Consider the following 16,001-nt stretch of genomic DNA (forward strand, 5'->3'; position numbering starts at 1 on the left):
TCGTTTCCCCACAAACACACCAGAGAGAGAAGACGCCGTCAAGGTCACACGGTTTCTTCTGCTGGAAAAGTTGCTTTTAAGTTGGTGAAGGCAAAATGAGTTGCAGTCAATGGAGTGGACCAACATATGAGTTGCTTAATGGGCATATGCGCAAAAACCTTTTTAGATATAGTGATGAATTATGAAATAATAGAGATGCATCGATTGGGAAAATCAGGGCAGATGTTTGAAATAACAATTTAGCCGATTCTGATGTTTGCTTCATGACTTCTTTTGGGGTCAGACGCCCTACCCATGCCGACATTTTCTCTCAAGTTTGATGATGAAAACAAATATGTACAAAGAGGTAAAAAAGATCTGCACACCAAAGAGCTCCGATTTAAAGGATTTATTAACAAAGAGCATGTTGGCTGGAAGCGTCACTGGTTAATAAAAACAGGAGCTCCTTGGTGTGCAGATCTTTTTTTGCCTTCTATTTTTGGACCCAGCACCCACTGAGGGATGTGCGGCCCTTTTTTGACTTTTTATCAAGTCCGTTCAAGAGGTGACTTCATCTTCTATGAATCAGTAGTTAGGGGTACTAGATGTCGGCATTAAATTGATTTAGCACAACAAATAAACATCTGCTACATCGGTTCATTATTAATGTCTGTCAGCAGGGCCGATATCGGCTGATACTGATGTTGAAAATACTGGAGTTAAGCTTGTGCTCGTCTTCTTCTGTGTGGCTTTTGTTTGTTTGTCTTGTTTTTCTGTGTGGTCTCATTATTGAGACCTTTATTGTCCCTGTATGGGACATTTGATTTACAGCAGTGGACAAGAACACAGCAAATAAAAAGACAAAGGACAGAGCAACACAACCTGATGGAATACAACCAAGAAAAAGAAAATCTGTCTGTTGGTAAAAGTTTCCACTGGAATGGTCGCAATATAAATAAAGTGCTGTAGTGTTGTTGGAAAGAACAATCAAGGTTTAAAGAAGATTAAGTGCATTAATTGTCCTATAGGAACATATCTGTTTCTGTTGGTCCTGTACCTCCGACCAGAGGGAGAAGAACACATTCCTCTGAGAGAGGACGGACAGAGCTGAACTGACTTTGCTTTCCCCACAATTTGTCTGTTCCAGATATCTGACAAGAACAGATAGTTTTACTGGCTGTTGTAACGATACTGGACAGACGTGTTGTGCACTGAAAGGTTACCATGAGATAAAACAAAAGGTTGAAAAGAAAGAAGAGTCTCTGCAGGCCCTTTTTTCAGATTGCATGTGTTATAGTCATGATCTAGTTCAGAGGTGGGCAACTGGCGGCCCGGGGGCCACATGCGGCCCCCATTAACCCTCAAAGTGGCCCTCAGGTCAATTTTGACATATCAATTAATTGGAAACATGAAGAAAACATGACAAAATCTGCCATGAAATCATGAAAACCAGAAATATGTCCATAATAATATTTGATCACTGGTATGTGTTGAGTTAAATTTGAGACATAATCGACTGTAATCGTTTTTGTATCCTACAATTTGGCCATCTGGCAGTGAGAATTAAATGAATGTGGCCCTTGCTGTGACCAAAGTTGCCCATCCCTGATCCAGTTCTTGTCAATGATGTGCCCAGGTACATGTAACAGTACTGGATCTGCACAGTCTTTGTTGATCTGTGACGTGCATATAGTTTACATTACAATCATCCCACACTTCACACATTTCAAGCTGTTACTATCATCAGCCTTATTCAATTCATAAACATTCCCCCCTCGATAATAAAGACAGCAGAAAAACCTCGGACGTATCATTATAAGAGAGATGTGCTGAATATCTCCAGACTCCACAGGCTGTCCCTCATCCCGGTCTGTGACTGAGGAGCTACACCGTATTCAAAGCGAGGCTTGCAGATCATACACTATTATGAAATGTCAACGAGCTCAGCACATAAACGCATGTCTGATTTATTACAGGAGCTCGTCGTTAAATCGTTAGCAGCTCTGTTAAAAACCCACCGGACCGTGACATTCCCAAACGTGTGCAGAGCATGCAGAGGTGCAGTCAGCGGGTCCAAGAAAACACCGTGTTTCTCTTACCGTCTGATACCGTGTGTCTTCATAATCCAATCACGTAATCCGTGAATGAATCCATGTCCGTGGGTAAATCCACACTTCAAGGTAAAATCCCCACAGTTTGGACCTGTTATCTAAGGGGAAGGGGTAATGCTTGTTCAGGCCAGAGCAGGGAGCCACACCGCAGAGGAGAAGGCGCAACTTGAAACTGACAGAGAGGGATCGGGCCAAACCATTACGACAAGGAGAAGGGGGGGGCAGGCAAGTCTATTAATTACAAAACACTACAAGCGAGTTAATGTCGTAAAATAGCCCTCTGAATCATACACAGCAGAACATACAGAGGTGTAGTTAGATAAAATAATGTCATGTCTGAGTGTTTCATTAAATCCTTGAAAATGTAGAGTGAGACCTCCCCCCTTTCTGCCTCTTGGAGTGAGCCTGCGTGTTTTAACTCAGTTTAATCCTATTGGTCTCTTCCAACGTGACGTAGCACAACTGCTGCCTTCACATGGTGTCAGAAACATTAGCGCTGCTTTACACAACAGCAGGAAGCAGGCGGGAGTTTTCATAATAGCCATATCTAAGAAATTATGAATAAACTTTTATTTACTGTGAATCCTTCCTCGACCTGCCACCCCCATAAAAACCCCCTCTATTGTAATGGTTGCACCTCCCAAAGGTTTAGTAATTAATAAGCTTCTGTTTCCCCCATGTTCATTAACATTGAATGACAAACATGTTTCTTAACTAGTTCTTCAACCAGGTCTAAGAAAGTGCAGACCACTGGTTTCAGAAGAGACACTGGTCCTATGAACAGGGGCGTGTGCAGACTGTCTCGACTGGGGTGACCCACATGGTGCACTGACTTACGCAGGAGTTGCGTTAAGTTTGTGAGCACACACGCACACACACATACACATGAATTTCATATTTGTTACCCTCTATCACCACCCAATTTGGCAAAATCTTTTATTCTTTCTTTAGGGACTCAAAAAGAAGATGCTTGTCACAATTTGAAGTACTGTACTTCAAAAATTGCACTGCGTCCAACTTGCTAAAGAACATTTATTGGCATGTAAGATAAGGTTGCAAGTTAGACAGTGTACACAAGTCTGAACTGAAAGGATCATTCATTATTCACTGACATGTAAAGAAAACCACCAGCAGCCTGTTGAACACAGCCCGAATAGTTGAATTTAACTTAAATGTTTTACTTTTTGTCTTACAATTTGTCGACCCCTGACATGTGTGTTTGTTTGTTTGTGAATGTAGTCTATCATTGTAATATTGTTGATGTTTACAATAAAGATTTTTAAGAAACCATTCCTCCATACCTTGTATGTGATGTTTAATTCTAAAGATATATTCTCTATTCTTGACATAAAACATTAGGACAGGTTAATAACAAAAAGTGGTGACCCTAAAGAAAGGCCAATAGTAAAAATGATATTCATCGGACAACCATCAATTTAATTTCAGTAAAGTCAAATGCTCAAAGTTATTTATAATTTTACTTGAGTCTTGTAAGGATTGCACATAAAACCACTGCATGGTCTGATGCTTTAGAGCAGAGGTTCTCATCTGGTCTAGCCACTTCAGGACCCACCTCCAACACCTTTATGGAAAATCTCAACCCAAAATTTATAAATTTTTCAACCAGACAAATTGATTTTTATAAAAAACTGCAATTTGGACCTCAGAGGATACATGACACGAGACAGAAGAAAGAAACTGAACACAAAAAACGTGAATAAAAAGCACTTCATAGACTTTTCCCCCCATACACACCTTAGCGACCCACTGGAAACGGCTCCATGATCCACTTTTGGGTCCTGACCCACCAGTTGAGAACCACTGAGAGTTTACATTGTTGCTGATTAGGTCAATTAAGTTATCAGTGTAATGCAGTTAGCACAGCGTGCAGTTTTGCATGAAGGACAGGAAGCTTTCTAAAGCAGGGTTAAGTCTTCTTGCATTATGTCGAGTGACATTCCTCTCAGTCATGTTGTTGTGTCTGTCTGCTGTCTTTTCCACAATATGGATGATGAAAAAATATAATTCCCATTGAATTCTAAAAACCTGTTTGTTTATTTTCCAACAAAGCACAGACGTGGATTGTGCCGTGGCTTCAGAGGGGCTGAAGTCTGCCTTAGTGGAAAACCACTCAAGATTACAACTTTGGGAAAATTACAACTTTCAAACAATCACTTTGAAATGGCACGACATCACATGGAAAACAGTATGGAGAGTCTTTGGCTGCTTCCCACAGACAGAAATATGCATCGCTGATCTCTTGCTTTGTTCTGTCTTAATCACGACACAATCCAAGACTTATACTCGTGCTACAAAAGAATATTGTAAATGTTAACACTCCCCGCAATCCCGACTGCACATCCAAAGGAACTCCTGGAAGCTGCACTGATTATCCAATCTCTTGGTCGACTCAAAGAAAAGGCCAACCAAATGCCAGCTTTCTAAAAAACCCACGCAAATGTCAAAGTCGCTGCTGTGCTTTGAATATGCCAAAGCTAACAGCTGAATCACAGGATAGAAAAAACTGAGTAATCTCAAAATGTGACTTTCTAAGATAAAGTTCATGTTTTTTCATCAAGTTAAGGTTCGTCTTTGTTATCCAAGTGACTATGTTGGGCGCTCTGCTGTGCAGGAAGAAGGAACTCCTCTGCTATAATATCAGCTCTGTGCACATTTCAGAGCGAGGCCAACACATCCCTCACCTGCTGTCAGAGGACAGATAGACAGGTGTGGCTGGTTTCTGAGAGTGCTCAGACACACACGCGACATTAGTAATCCCTGACAAACACAAAGTATAAACCTCAACGTCAATAAGGACACGCGGAGGGATGAGTGCTACAGCGACTTTGTTTTGGTTCGTTCAACAGAAAAGCATGTGACTTGACAAGTGATTTAAAAAGTATTCAGTGCAAACTTCTGTTGAGGAGGAAAAGGTTCAGGGAGGAGGAATTCATTGGAAATATAGACGATATAGACACTACCCAGGTCATAATCATTAGGTCATAGAAGACTGCCGGCTGCAGTGAAGTTTTATTTGTTCTGCTTGTTCACAGGAAATGGATGCCTTTTGTAGCAAATGGAACAATCATTAGCGTAGCTCCAGACTCGCTTATTATGAAGGTTACGTAATGCTTTGTTCAACAGCGGTAACAACAAACATTTCACCTCTCACTTCATCCTGTAGCGTCCTGTGAATTGGGCCCTTTACGTCTGCATACCTGTGTAAGTGGATAATCGCTCAAAACAAGGATTTCTTAACTTTATTATTAAAGACACATTCACTGATCTGGTAAGATGAAAAAATCATCCCTGCAAATTTAGGTTATGAGCGCACTAAAAATGTCGCTCTGTCTTATGCAACTGAATATATGAAGGTTGCATCACATCTCTGTCATGTTATCGCAATGCTCAAATGAGGCACAGAGCTACGCTAATTAAAAACAGCAACATTTTGACTGTAGGAGGAGAGGAAAAGATGGCTGTCTGCACCACCACAAGGTTACTCCACTATATGAGGTCTCAAATCAGAACAAGCTGCCCTAGATGAATCACACTGATTAGCTAATTAAACAAACCACAGGGGGACGCAGGATGTCAACCAGGACTGCTTGTGCAAAAATGAAAGACAGAGCAAAAAGACTCGGAAGACTGAGAGCAGAAGTCAGGAGCAGGACGTCGATGTGCATGTTAACAATACATCAGATGGAGTTTCGGCACATTATGAAACCTCCCCTCATGGCACGGAGCTCCTTAGTTCCCACCACGCCTTTGAGGTTTGTCATCAGCAGTTCGCTGAGGATCAGAGGAAGCATGCAAACAAAGGGTTGTCTACCTAAGGTGAGGCAAGGTGCACACATTACAAACATAACAAAGAATTACACGTGATGTCATCCTGGAAATCTTCAAAGGCATCTGCCTATCACATTATAAAATACAGATGACAATGGGCCGCATCAGATCTCCATTCATTCAGCTGTGATGCAGAAGCGGATAAAAGAGGATAAAAAAAAGTACTTACTGTTGTGAGGGAAGACAAGCCGGAGGTCCAAAAGGTATTCCTCTGCCTCAGATTTATTCTCTTTCTATTTTCCTCCCTCTCTTTCCCCCGTCTCTCTTTCTCTCTCTTCCTCTCCTCCCGCCTTCTCCCCCCTCTCTTCTCACCACAGCAAGATGCTGCCTGGACCAGTGCTCGCTGCCATGGTAACCAAGACTGGGGGGGATTCTCACGTGACCGTCTCTCTGTGAGAGCTGATTGGCCATACGCATGAAAGTGAGGAGGGAGGGGGTGGGGGTTGGTGATGTCACATGCCCACCAGTTCCCAAATGGGAGGGATCCTCACTCAGGCCGCCTGCGAGCACAAACAGACACAATGGGAGTCTTTTTAAGGTGGGGTTAAGCTGGAGTGGAGATTCCAGACAGTCAAAAAGGATTTATTTTTTATTGAATGAATGAAAAGACTTCTGATGTGAGGGATAGAGCTGTGATGCTGCTGCTGCTGCTGCTTCAGGGGCCTGGAGGCAGAAATAACATAAAGTGTAGCCATGAGTGCAACTCGACCTGCTGGCCTAACACACTTTTAACCCTTCCTACAGGGACTGCAGGGAGGTATATATAGCACGGCAGAAACCAGACAGAGGCCTTCATGCACATTTTCACAAGATATTATTCATACTGCATACAAAGGCACACGTACAATCAGTAGAACAAAAGAACTTTAGAGCATTGTGACATATATTTTAGAGGCAGGTTGTGGTTTCAGCTCCTGCTGGTAACAAAAAATGACCTTAGTGTATTTCATGGATTAAGTGATTTTGTTTAATTGCACCCTCAGTTTTAAATGCAGCTACAAGAGTTATAAAAAACACAAAAACTAACAGTGCCAGAGGCATGTGCTGAACAGCCTATGTGAGCCTTAATTACATAATAATAAGCGTCCTGCTGTCACACAGTTTACAGGCGTTTTACAGACTTGAAAGTTGAGAAAAAAACTTGGCACATAAGCAGCAGCAGTTAAAGCACCGTTTAGCTGCAGAGGGAACGAGAAAAAAAAGTAACTTTCCATGTTCATTTAGGCAGTAAAAGATTTCAGAAAAAGAGTCTGTGTGTTTTACGGGCCGTTTGAGGGAAAGTATGTCTCTGTCAACTTCGCGCTCATTCCCCGTGATGACATGAGAAATCTTGGTCCAGGCTCGTTGTCCAGGCTGTTGCGTAACGCTCCGAGATTGATCCAATTGAGCCTGAGATGAGAAATGTTTCTTGTTCTGGTCAAATGTTTTTTCAGCGCTGATATCATGTGTTGAATTTAAGCAACTCAAAATCGAAAAAAAAACTGGTATATAGAGTTAATTTTTCAAATATATCGGTTCTTTACTTTTACAGTGCAAGTGTCGTGGGTCGTTTTGTGGTGTCGCTTCATTCCTGAGGGACAGAAATAGAAGCCGACAGTTGGACATGGACAAGAATTTAGACACCTGCCATCTTTGGGCGTGTCCTTTTCACGCACACTAATCATACAAATAATTCCCCCCCTGCTGCAGGGTAGGGTTAGGTGTGTCACTGTGTGTTTAAACTAAGACGCTATTTTTTGCTGTTTATTTGACATGATTTTCTTTCTTAATTCTTGATTCTTCTGAAGTTCTGACGTAGTACAGAGGCCGTCCAGAGTCATTCCTATGTAGCTCTAACACGGAGCTCTGGAGGGTTTTGCATTATGCAGCCATTTTTCTTCTAATGCTATAACTGGGCAGTGAGCTTTATGAATTAAACATGCACCGCTGTCTCCAGGGCCGTCTGTTATTCCACACCCAGCAGACACTGCTCACATTAAGGTGTTATTACCTTTCTGTAGTACATTTCTTCTAATGCGAGACTATCTGAGGACACGCGTTTTTTCTGAGTGCTTCATTCATCCACGCTTAAATCACAGGACACGTCATTGTCAATGGAGGAAAATATGTTGATGTCTGTAAAACAAGATTTGCAAATCTAAACGCTGAATAACAGATTTCAAACAAACAAAGTCTTTGAAGCACAGAAAAACCGTTTAGAGAGAATAGATTATCCTAAATTGAGTTTTCCTTGTCTCTAAAACAATTATGAACTGACAAATCCTTCAGTAAGCAGAATAGTGCCCATGTCTATATCTTTTTTTTGTATGTACACATGATTCTTTGATTTGCCACAAACTGTGGGCTGCAGCACGCTTCTGACACAAACACAACATGGCAGCACACAGGCCTCAGTTAATGACTCCCAGCCACATTTAAAGTAATGTCAGTCAATATTAAGACTGTCACTGGCTATTTTCCACAATCCCTTCAAGTCTCATATACAGTACACACTGTCTCTGCCCTCTCTCTCTCTCTCCTCCTGTGAGCATGAATAGGTGAAGGCCATGATGAGAGGAGTCATCCTAATAGGCCATCTCATCATGTTCATGGCCTGTCATCAGGAGCCCGTTATGGGCCACTGAGCACCACGCTGCAGACGAGGAGGAGGAGGAGGAGGAGTGACTGTAGAGAAGTGTTAGAGCACATGGCAACTACTTGTAAGCTTTAGACATCCCAAAATGTTGATGCACCTGTTATATGAAATAATAGTATTTCAGGAAATCATTTTTTATTAATTACCACAACCTGTTTGCAAAAACAATTGAGGTTGTGGAAGTGAACATAACATGAGTTACCCTACAGCTGTGCTGTGTTGGACACATGGAATTATTTCGGCCTGCAAGCAAAGCTGCAGAAAGCTTGTTCATAGCTCAGGATTCATTCAATATTGTTGGTTCAGGAACATAAACCACGCCTCAAACATAACCCATTTCCCTTTCATACGGATTCATCAATCCTGTCCCTCTGACGCTGATTTCACATCCCTCCCCCCAAACCCCTCAGTGATTCTTCACTTCTCTCTTTGTCTAAATACATGAACTACGGGGGCTCCATAAAGACAGCAACGAGGAGACGGCTCCCCCACCCAGAGTCTCGACCCCTCTAGTTTCCTCATGTTAGACCTACATCAGCTGACACAAGTCCATCCTCCTTCTTCCATTCACCTCCTGACCCTTCCATTCATCCATTCATCCCTCTATCTTTACCCTCATCCCACATCTCTTAACCCTTACCTTCCTCCCTTCTTCTCTTGACCTCCATCTCTTCTTCCCTGAACTTTTAACCCCCTACATTCATCCCTCAAACCTTTACCTTCATCCCGTCATCCATTGACCCTAACCTTCATCCCTCCATCCTTTTGTCCATGCTTGTCCAACTTTTTTGCCAACTCGCAACTGGAACGCAGTTAACCTCAATTGTGACATCATTCTTAGCTCCAAGATCCGAGTTTTGAGGTAAATTGAATGCACCAATAAATCTGCTTAACTCATTCTGCCTCTCTTGCTGCCTATTCTTTAAAGTAATCAGATATAAGAAGGTTAGATTATCTATACAAGATGTAATTCTGCACTTTTTGTTTGAGCAGTGTAGCTCCAACTGAACCACATCACAAATGTATAAATGTGATTCTTGAATTTACTGTAAGCGCACAGTGAAGACAGATCATATGAGAGAAGGACAGAATGCACAGTGTTCATAAAGACGGTAATTGGTTAATTCCACACATGAACAACATGAGAGTCCTCAGTCCAAACAGTCTATATTGAAAAGTTCTTCCCAAAACCACACAGTATTTCAGGCCTCATGACTGCAGCCCGTGCTGTAACTCGAACATTTAATTTCCTCCAGAACGATGAGCACTAACCCTGTGCAAACACGACATAAATCTGCTCCAGTCTGCCGCCCCTGAGCATGATGGGTAGAGGGAGACATGAAGACACAGAGACCTGTGTGTGTGTGCGAGGAGGTTGGGGGTCTAACTGAGGCCTCACAGACAGTGAAGAAAAGATGATGAGTAAAAAATAAAGACGCCAACAAAGGCAGGGTAGAAAAAAGTCAAAGTCTGAGGTGAATTTTCAGCAGGTCTGTCTGTCTTTCTGTGGTCAGTCTGAGCTCGTCTAAATTTAACTGTATGTGTTTAGGAGACCTCAGTTCAGGGCTGTGAGGACTGAAACAGCAGCAGTGGTCAGAGAGCGCTCACACTGGATGCATTTCTCACACTGCTGGGCGTTTACTGCGTCCATGAACTGCTGGCACGGTGGGTTATAAATCCAACCTTTCCTAGAAGTTAAAAGGGTCAAAAGTCACGGCTGTGTGACCCAGTGTCCCCGACCTCTTCCTGATCCAGAACAAAGAGGTCTCAGTGTGGACGGGACTGTAATGACTCCGGCCGTTTAAGGCTTTAAAGGTAAACTGCTCAACTAGATGGGTTTTTAATACTTAAGATGCTGTGTATGAAGTCAAATATTCTCTTTTTCTTTTATTTCCACGGTACATTGTTTCTTTTAGAGAAAGTAAATATGGTGATCACCAGTTATTCAACTAGTAACAGTATCCACAGTAAAGCTTGGCGTACACTGTACGATCATATAAGAGTTGGGTAGAATGTAAGACTTAATCATTTATTATGCACAAATATCACACAACAATGAGGTGTGACCTAATGGCTATGGCCATCTTTTGATAGAAGAAGAGAATGCAGACTCAGAGGGCAGAACAAACACCTAACTGTGGGAGTGTTTAAAATGGGTACTGCAGTCCAAATTTAAAACATTAGAAAGCTGTGGGAGTGTCACCCACCTGGGGGAGGGGTTACTGCCCTTTGTGATGTCATGAAGGGAAAATCTCCAAACGGCCTGTTTGAGCACACATTTTCTGAAAAGTGGAGCAGACAGAAGATGGAGAGGATGGACTTTTCTCATCATTAGGGGGTTTGTAGACACATATTAGAGTTAGAGAAACATGGTGAAGTTTATTTTACATAATAATTAACCAGACTTCTATCTGTGGATTGATATGAATACAGTCTTCAATTGTCAGTAATTAAAGCCACCTCTGTTGGTCATATCAGCAGTCTGCTGTAGAGGAAAAAGCAGAGCCGGGAAATCAACATTACACAGCTAATTAGCTTCCGGGGTCAATGAATTGAGTTTTCTGTTGGTTTTGTTGAGATGTTCATAGATTCAAACAATCTGAAATGTTTTTCTGCTGAACTGTTATTAATATTATTATTTTACATTTCTTATGTCATTTTACAGGATTAATATTTCCCTTACAACCATAGTCCTGTAAAAAACAAACGGTGTTTCATCCCTCACGGTCACTACAGTGAGCTCATCTCAGCACAGCTCAGCAGGAAAACAAACAGAATCCTAATCAAATCTCTGTCCCACAGTGACACAGTGAGATTAGGACAGCCATAAGTGGGCTTTTAAGGAGATTTCTGATGCACTCTCTCGTTACCTGTGCACACAAGTAGCATGAGAATAAACAGTAGTTTATTGCTGCTCAGACAAAAACCGAGTACAAGGCACTCTAGTTTCCATTTCAAGATGAGTTGGGGTTGTGTCTCTGTTTGTCTTGGACTTTGTCTTTATGAAAATGTAATCCACGAATTTAACCAATCCCTGACTCTCAGCACTTACCTGCAGCTCTGATATCTTTATTATGTAACTCTGACGTACAGTGATACTAACATGCTAGAGATCAATACAAAGAAAACAAAGGGAATTGTGTTTGGTTCAACATCTGATGCTCATGAAGCCCCTGTTGTTATTCATAATGAAAACATTGAGCAAGTGTCATCTTAGAAATATTTGGGATTAATGATCGAACATTAGTTGTCATGGAAAGACCACACTGAATATATCTGCAGGAAGGCAAAACAAATTGAGTACTGTAGACAGATTCTTGTTTTGTTTTGTCACTTCTGTGATTCTCAGTCATCAAGCAGACGCCTCACGTCGCTTCACGTCGCCTCACGTCTTGTCCAAAAAGTTGCACTAGAACACACCGCAAAGACTGCAGCCGATGGCCAACCACCACGTACGCTTTGTGCATGTATGAGGGACGGCGGTAACTCGTAATGACAGGAGAAGACCATTGTCAAACTGCTGTAGCGCACCACTCGTCTCGTAATATAGGTACTTCTAATGGCGAATAATGTCTGATAAAATGTTGAAAATGGTGCTGGCGTTGTCAGTTCTTGGTCTTTTAGTGGAAAAAGAAAAGAAGAGGCGGAGGAGACAGATAAGGAGAAACCGCACTAATGGGTGAAATCATGGATACTGAGGCCTAAAAGCTACACACTGTTTGTCCTCACACATGAACAGGAGAAAGGCAGCTAGTGAAGGTGTTAACACTTGCTTATCAGAGTCCTTATCAGAGTTTAACACACTTTACATTCTCTTTATATTCTGGATCCTGTTCATATCTTTCTGCCCCCGTCCACATGACAGTAATCTCAATATGCCTTCATCTTAATCTAAAGGGATCAACCATGAAGCTTCCCGTGGTGCAGGTAATAACTCTGTGAGAGTGAAGAGAGGCAGACACAGCACAGCATGGATATTGCATTTAAATCCGAGGAATTAGGTGGTTTAATAAATTAAATTACATCGTATCACAAGGTATTACTCAACCCAGCATGATTTTTTTTACTTGATGGTGATGATCTCAAATATATGAATTTACTTTTAAAGCTTAAAGACCTTATTTGACCTGTGGCTCCTTTCCCAAGTGTAATTCCCCACTCTCTATCTCTCTCTTCCTGATTTCTGACTCTAACTCTATCCACTGTCCTATCTGTAAATGAACCTTAAAGAAGTCCCCTTATCATACCGAATACTGACTCCAAACACAATGCACCAACATTTTGGCTCTGCACTGTAAAGGTGCCCTGTTTAGCTCTCTCTCTTCTGCCACCCTCCCCTCTATTCCCAAAATGAATGCAAAGCTGCTGTAGCCTCATCAGTCTGTTCCTCCAGCAGCAGGCGCTGACTGTAATCTGTAGTCAGTAAACACAGTCCTCAGTGAAGCTTTCAGTGCGGTCAGAGACAATGCAGAGCTCAGCTGCAGTTTACACGGTGACCTCAGAGCTCAGTACAGATCACTGTGCCTACACAGCACAGACTAGCAGCTCTGCAGGAGGATTTTGTGTCTGTGCAATCAAACACTTGAGCTTCATAAAGAAACATAATCTGAGCTGAAGTCCTTTTTTTCTAATTCTGCATCGGAGCTGAAATGAGTTGACCCCGTCTTGACCTTGACTTTTAATGTGAAACGGATCCAGACTGTGTTGTTTATCCTACATCAACTTTGAGCTTTTTCTTTCTCTAACTTTTGCATTTTTAATTGCAACTCATTTGGACAGATGTTGACTCAGTCATTCCACCACAGGCTGAGGTCATGGTTTCAGTGAACGCGATACGAAGCAGCCATGATGATCTGCAGCTTTCACAACAGCTCTGTGCACAGAAACCAAACACCTCTCTGTGTTTACCTGGAGACAGTAGACAGACACACATGGACACAAGCATGCAACACTCATGCATTCACACACAGCTGATGCCTGTACTGAAAAGCCGGTTTTACGCTATTGGTTCACTTATTACCAGGGTAGATCGCCATGGTAACTTGTACTGACTACATAACCTGCTCTGGGTCAGGTTATGTTCGGGACAAGAGGTCAGTTTGTAATAGGAAAGCCTACTAATCGATCACGTCTTGATGGAGAAGCTGATCGTGAGAGGGGAGGAGGGCGATACCAGCAAACACAATTGACCTTCTCGAAGGATTTCACATATTAATACAAGTTTTAGTGCTTTATTGATATCAGCCAACAACAGAGACAAAAAAACCAAGGCAAAAAAACACCGGAGCCTTGTAGGTTGTTACTCAAATATAACGTTTTTGATGATCAGAACTCGCTGCAAGAATATATTTGTGCAACAAATTAATTAAAGGGAATAAAGAAATGGACCAGATGTTCTGTGTGTTCCAATGTCTGACTTCTGGGTCATTCTAGTCTGTTCAGCTTGTCGCGTGCTTGCAGTGAACACTGTCGTAAATAGTCTTGACGCGTATTCATTAAGTCTAAATCCAGTTAGTCTTCGTTTGTAAATTCACCATTAGCAGTTTTCCTTTCCTTCCAGTTCTTCCTGCATTTGAAAATGAACTGTGTTGATCATATGTTTAACTTCTTCATAGATTTCTAATAGCCCATCACAGTTTGCTTGTGATATACTGTATGACCATGTTCTGATGGCAGATTTGATCATGTCTGTGATTGGTCAGATACTGCTAACACTACCTTATTCATGATTCATCAAGTTGATAATCAGCTTCATGTGACCGCTTTGCAAGATCTCATTTGCCAGGGTAAGTGAAGCCAGATAACCAAAAGATAACCTGGCTATGTTATAGTACGGACCTCTGATATCTCAACGGTTCAACACACAGACACATTTCCATGCTTGGAGCCACAATATTTAACTATCCCTCTCAATGCTCGAGGCTGATTATCACAACAAAGAAAAAATCTCCTGTTTTGTAGCTTTAAAGAGAAACTGAGAAGAAACATCAACACAGTTTAAACCTACTGTTCTTACCGTGTGTGTCTTCTTTCACATTTCAATCACTGTGACCTGCATCAGACATGATCAGTTGCTAGAACAGCTGAAATAGTTGCTGTTATGATGATTCCTCCTTCCTCAGATCCCTCTGTGCTGCATGTCTGCAGATCAGCCTCCTGCTGGCAGCCCTCCGGCTCTGACTCACTTTCTTGGAGTTAATAACACAACAGGACGTTTCTGCAGACAGAGGCAGCCAGAGGGTTCTTTTATTTAAAGTTCATGTGGAGCCTTTGGTAGTTTTTAGCCATAATACTGAACGTGTCCAATAAGCTAAAGTCAAAAGACTCAAGGCTAACCGTCGATACACTTGACAAAGTAAGAACATGCAGCAGGAGTGCAGATGTTTTACTCCCTGTTGAATTATTGACAGGTTTACGTTAACGCAGCAACGGAGAAGTGACAGAATGAATGGAGCTGTCAATGACTCTCCTAACAAGGTTTCAAACACCATCCATTAGTTGTGTGGACATATTGATCAGCTGGGGCAGATTCTCACATGTCACTCTTTTTGATGGTTCAGAATTATGATCAATATTAAAGCCTCTGTCTGTCGATTCTGATGGCAACTGTGGACAAAGTGATGCAACCTATCTCTTTGTTGAACCTGGCCTATGCATGTTCAACAAAGAGTTCAATTATATATTGTTCTGTTCTCTCTAACAACCTTTCTCTGAGAAATATACAGAGAATAATGGAAACAAAGGCTTGTCAGTCTGCATGCTGTCAATTGTTTTTGTCAGATTTCAACCCAGTGGCATTAAAACAACAATTTGTAACTTTTACACCTTAAAGGTCCCATATTATGCTTTTTCTGGTTTTATATGCTCTTTAGTGTGTTTTCCAAGTGTCCTGTGCATGTTTAGGCACAAAAATTCAAAGTCCGCGGAAACGCGGCTTCTCCTACGTTCTCCTGTTAGCTGTAGCATTAGCTGCATGTAACACTCGGTTCTAGCCCCCCTTGATAAAAATTTGTCAGTGTGACGTCTTGTCAGTGTGAGATCACTGATCTAAGCCCATTGGCTCGTTGTGGCAAGCCCAGCAGCTCATGTTGCAGGCCCATTAACTTCTGTAGCACGCCCACGATATGCCGTAGCCTGCGGTAGCACAGTAGTGCTAAGGTGCTAATGTTTATGCTCCCCTCGGACGGAGCCAGTGGCTGCATTCCCAATATGGTAAAAGAGGCCATAGAGGTCAACTGACCAATAACGACAGAGCGGATCGGCAGACCAATCAGAGCAGACTTGGCCCACTTGGGGCTCTGCAGTCTGGGCTCAGCAGAGCGTAGCTGACGGACTCAGAGCGGAGAGAGTCTATATAATAGTACACTTACGCCCCGACCATTCAGCACTAACTTTGGCGGCAGACCGATGTCGTCTCATGAGAAATG

At 42.1% G+C, this 16,001-nt stretch overlaps 1 protein-coding gene across 10 annotated transcripts in view; it reads right to left on the reverse strand.

The window, feature by feature from the left end:
• mical3a (microtubule associated monooxygenase, calponin and LIM domain containing 3a) overlaps positions 1 to 16,001 on the reverse strand; it is a 103,575-nt gene that overhangs the window by 73,474 nt on the left and 14,100 nt on the right. For 8 of the 10 annotated variants that reach the window (XM_061036725.1, XM_061036732.1, XM_061036728.1 and 5 more), the window contains exon 1: positions 2,079 to 2,236. The gene's annotated coding sequence lies outside the window, so the exon portion shown is untranslated. Of the gene's footprint in view, positions 1 to 2,078; positions 2,237 to 6,108; positions 6,440 to 16,001 lie in introns of those variants that run through there. The other 2 variants (XM_061036723.1, XM_061036733.1) reach the window with 2 other exon arrangements.

Source organism: Labrus mixtus, chromosome 4, assembly GCF_963584025.1.
Source record: "Labrus mixtus chromosome 4, fLabMix1.1, whole genome shotgun sequence".
Lineage (NCBI taxonomy): Eukaryota > Metazoa > Chordata > Actinopteri > Labriformes > Labridae > Labrus > Labrus mixtus.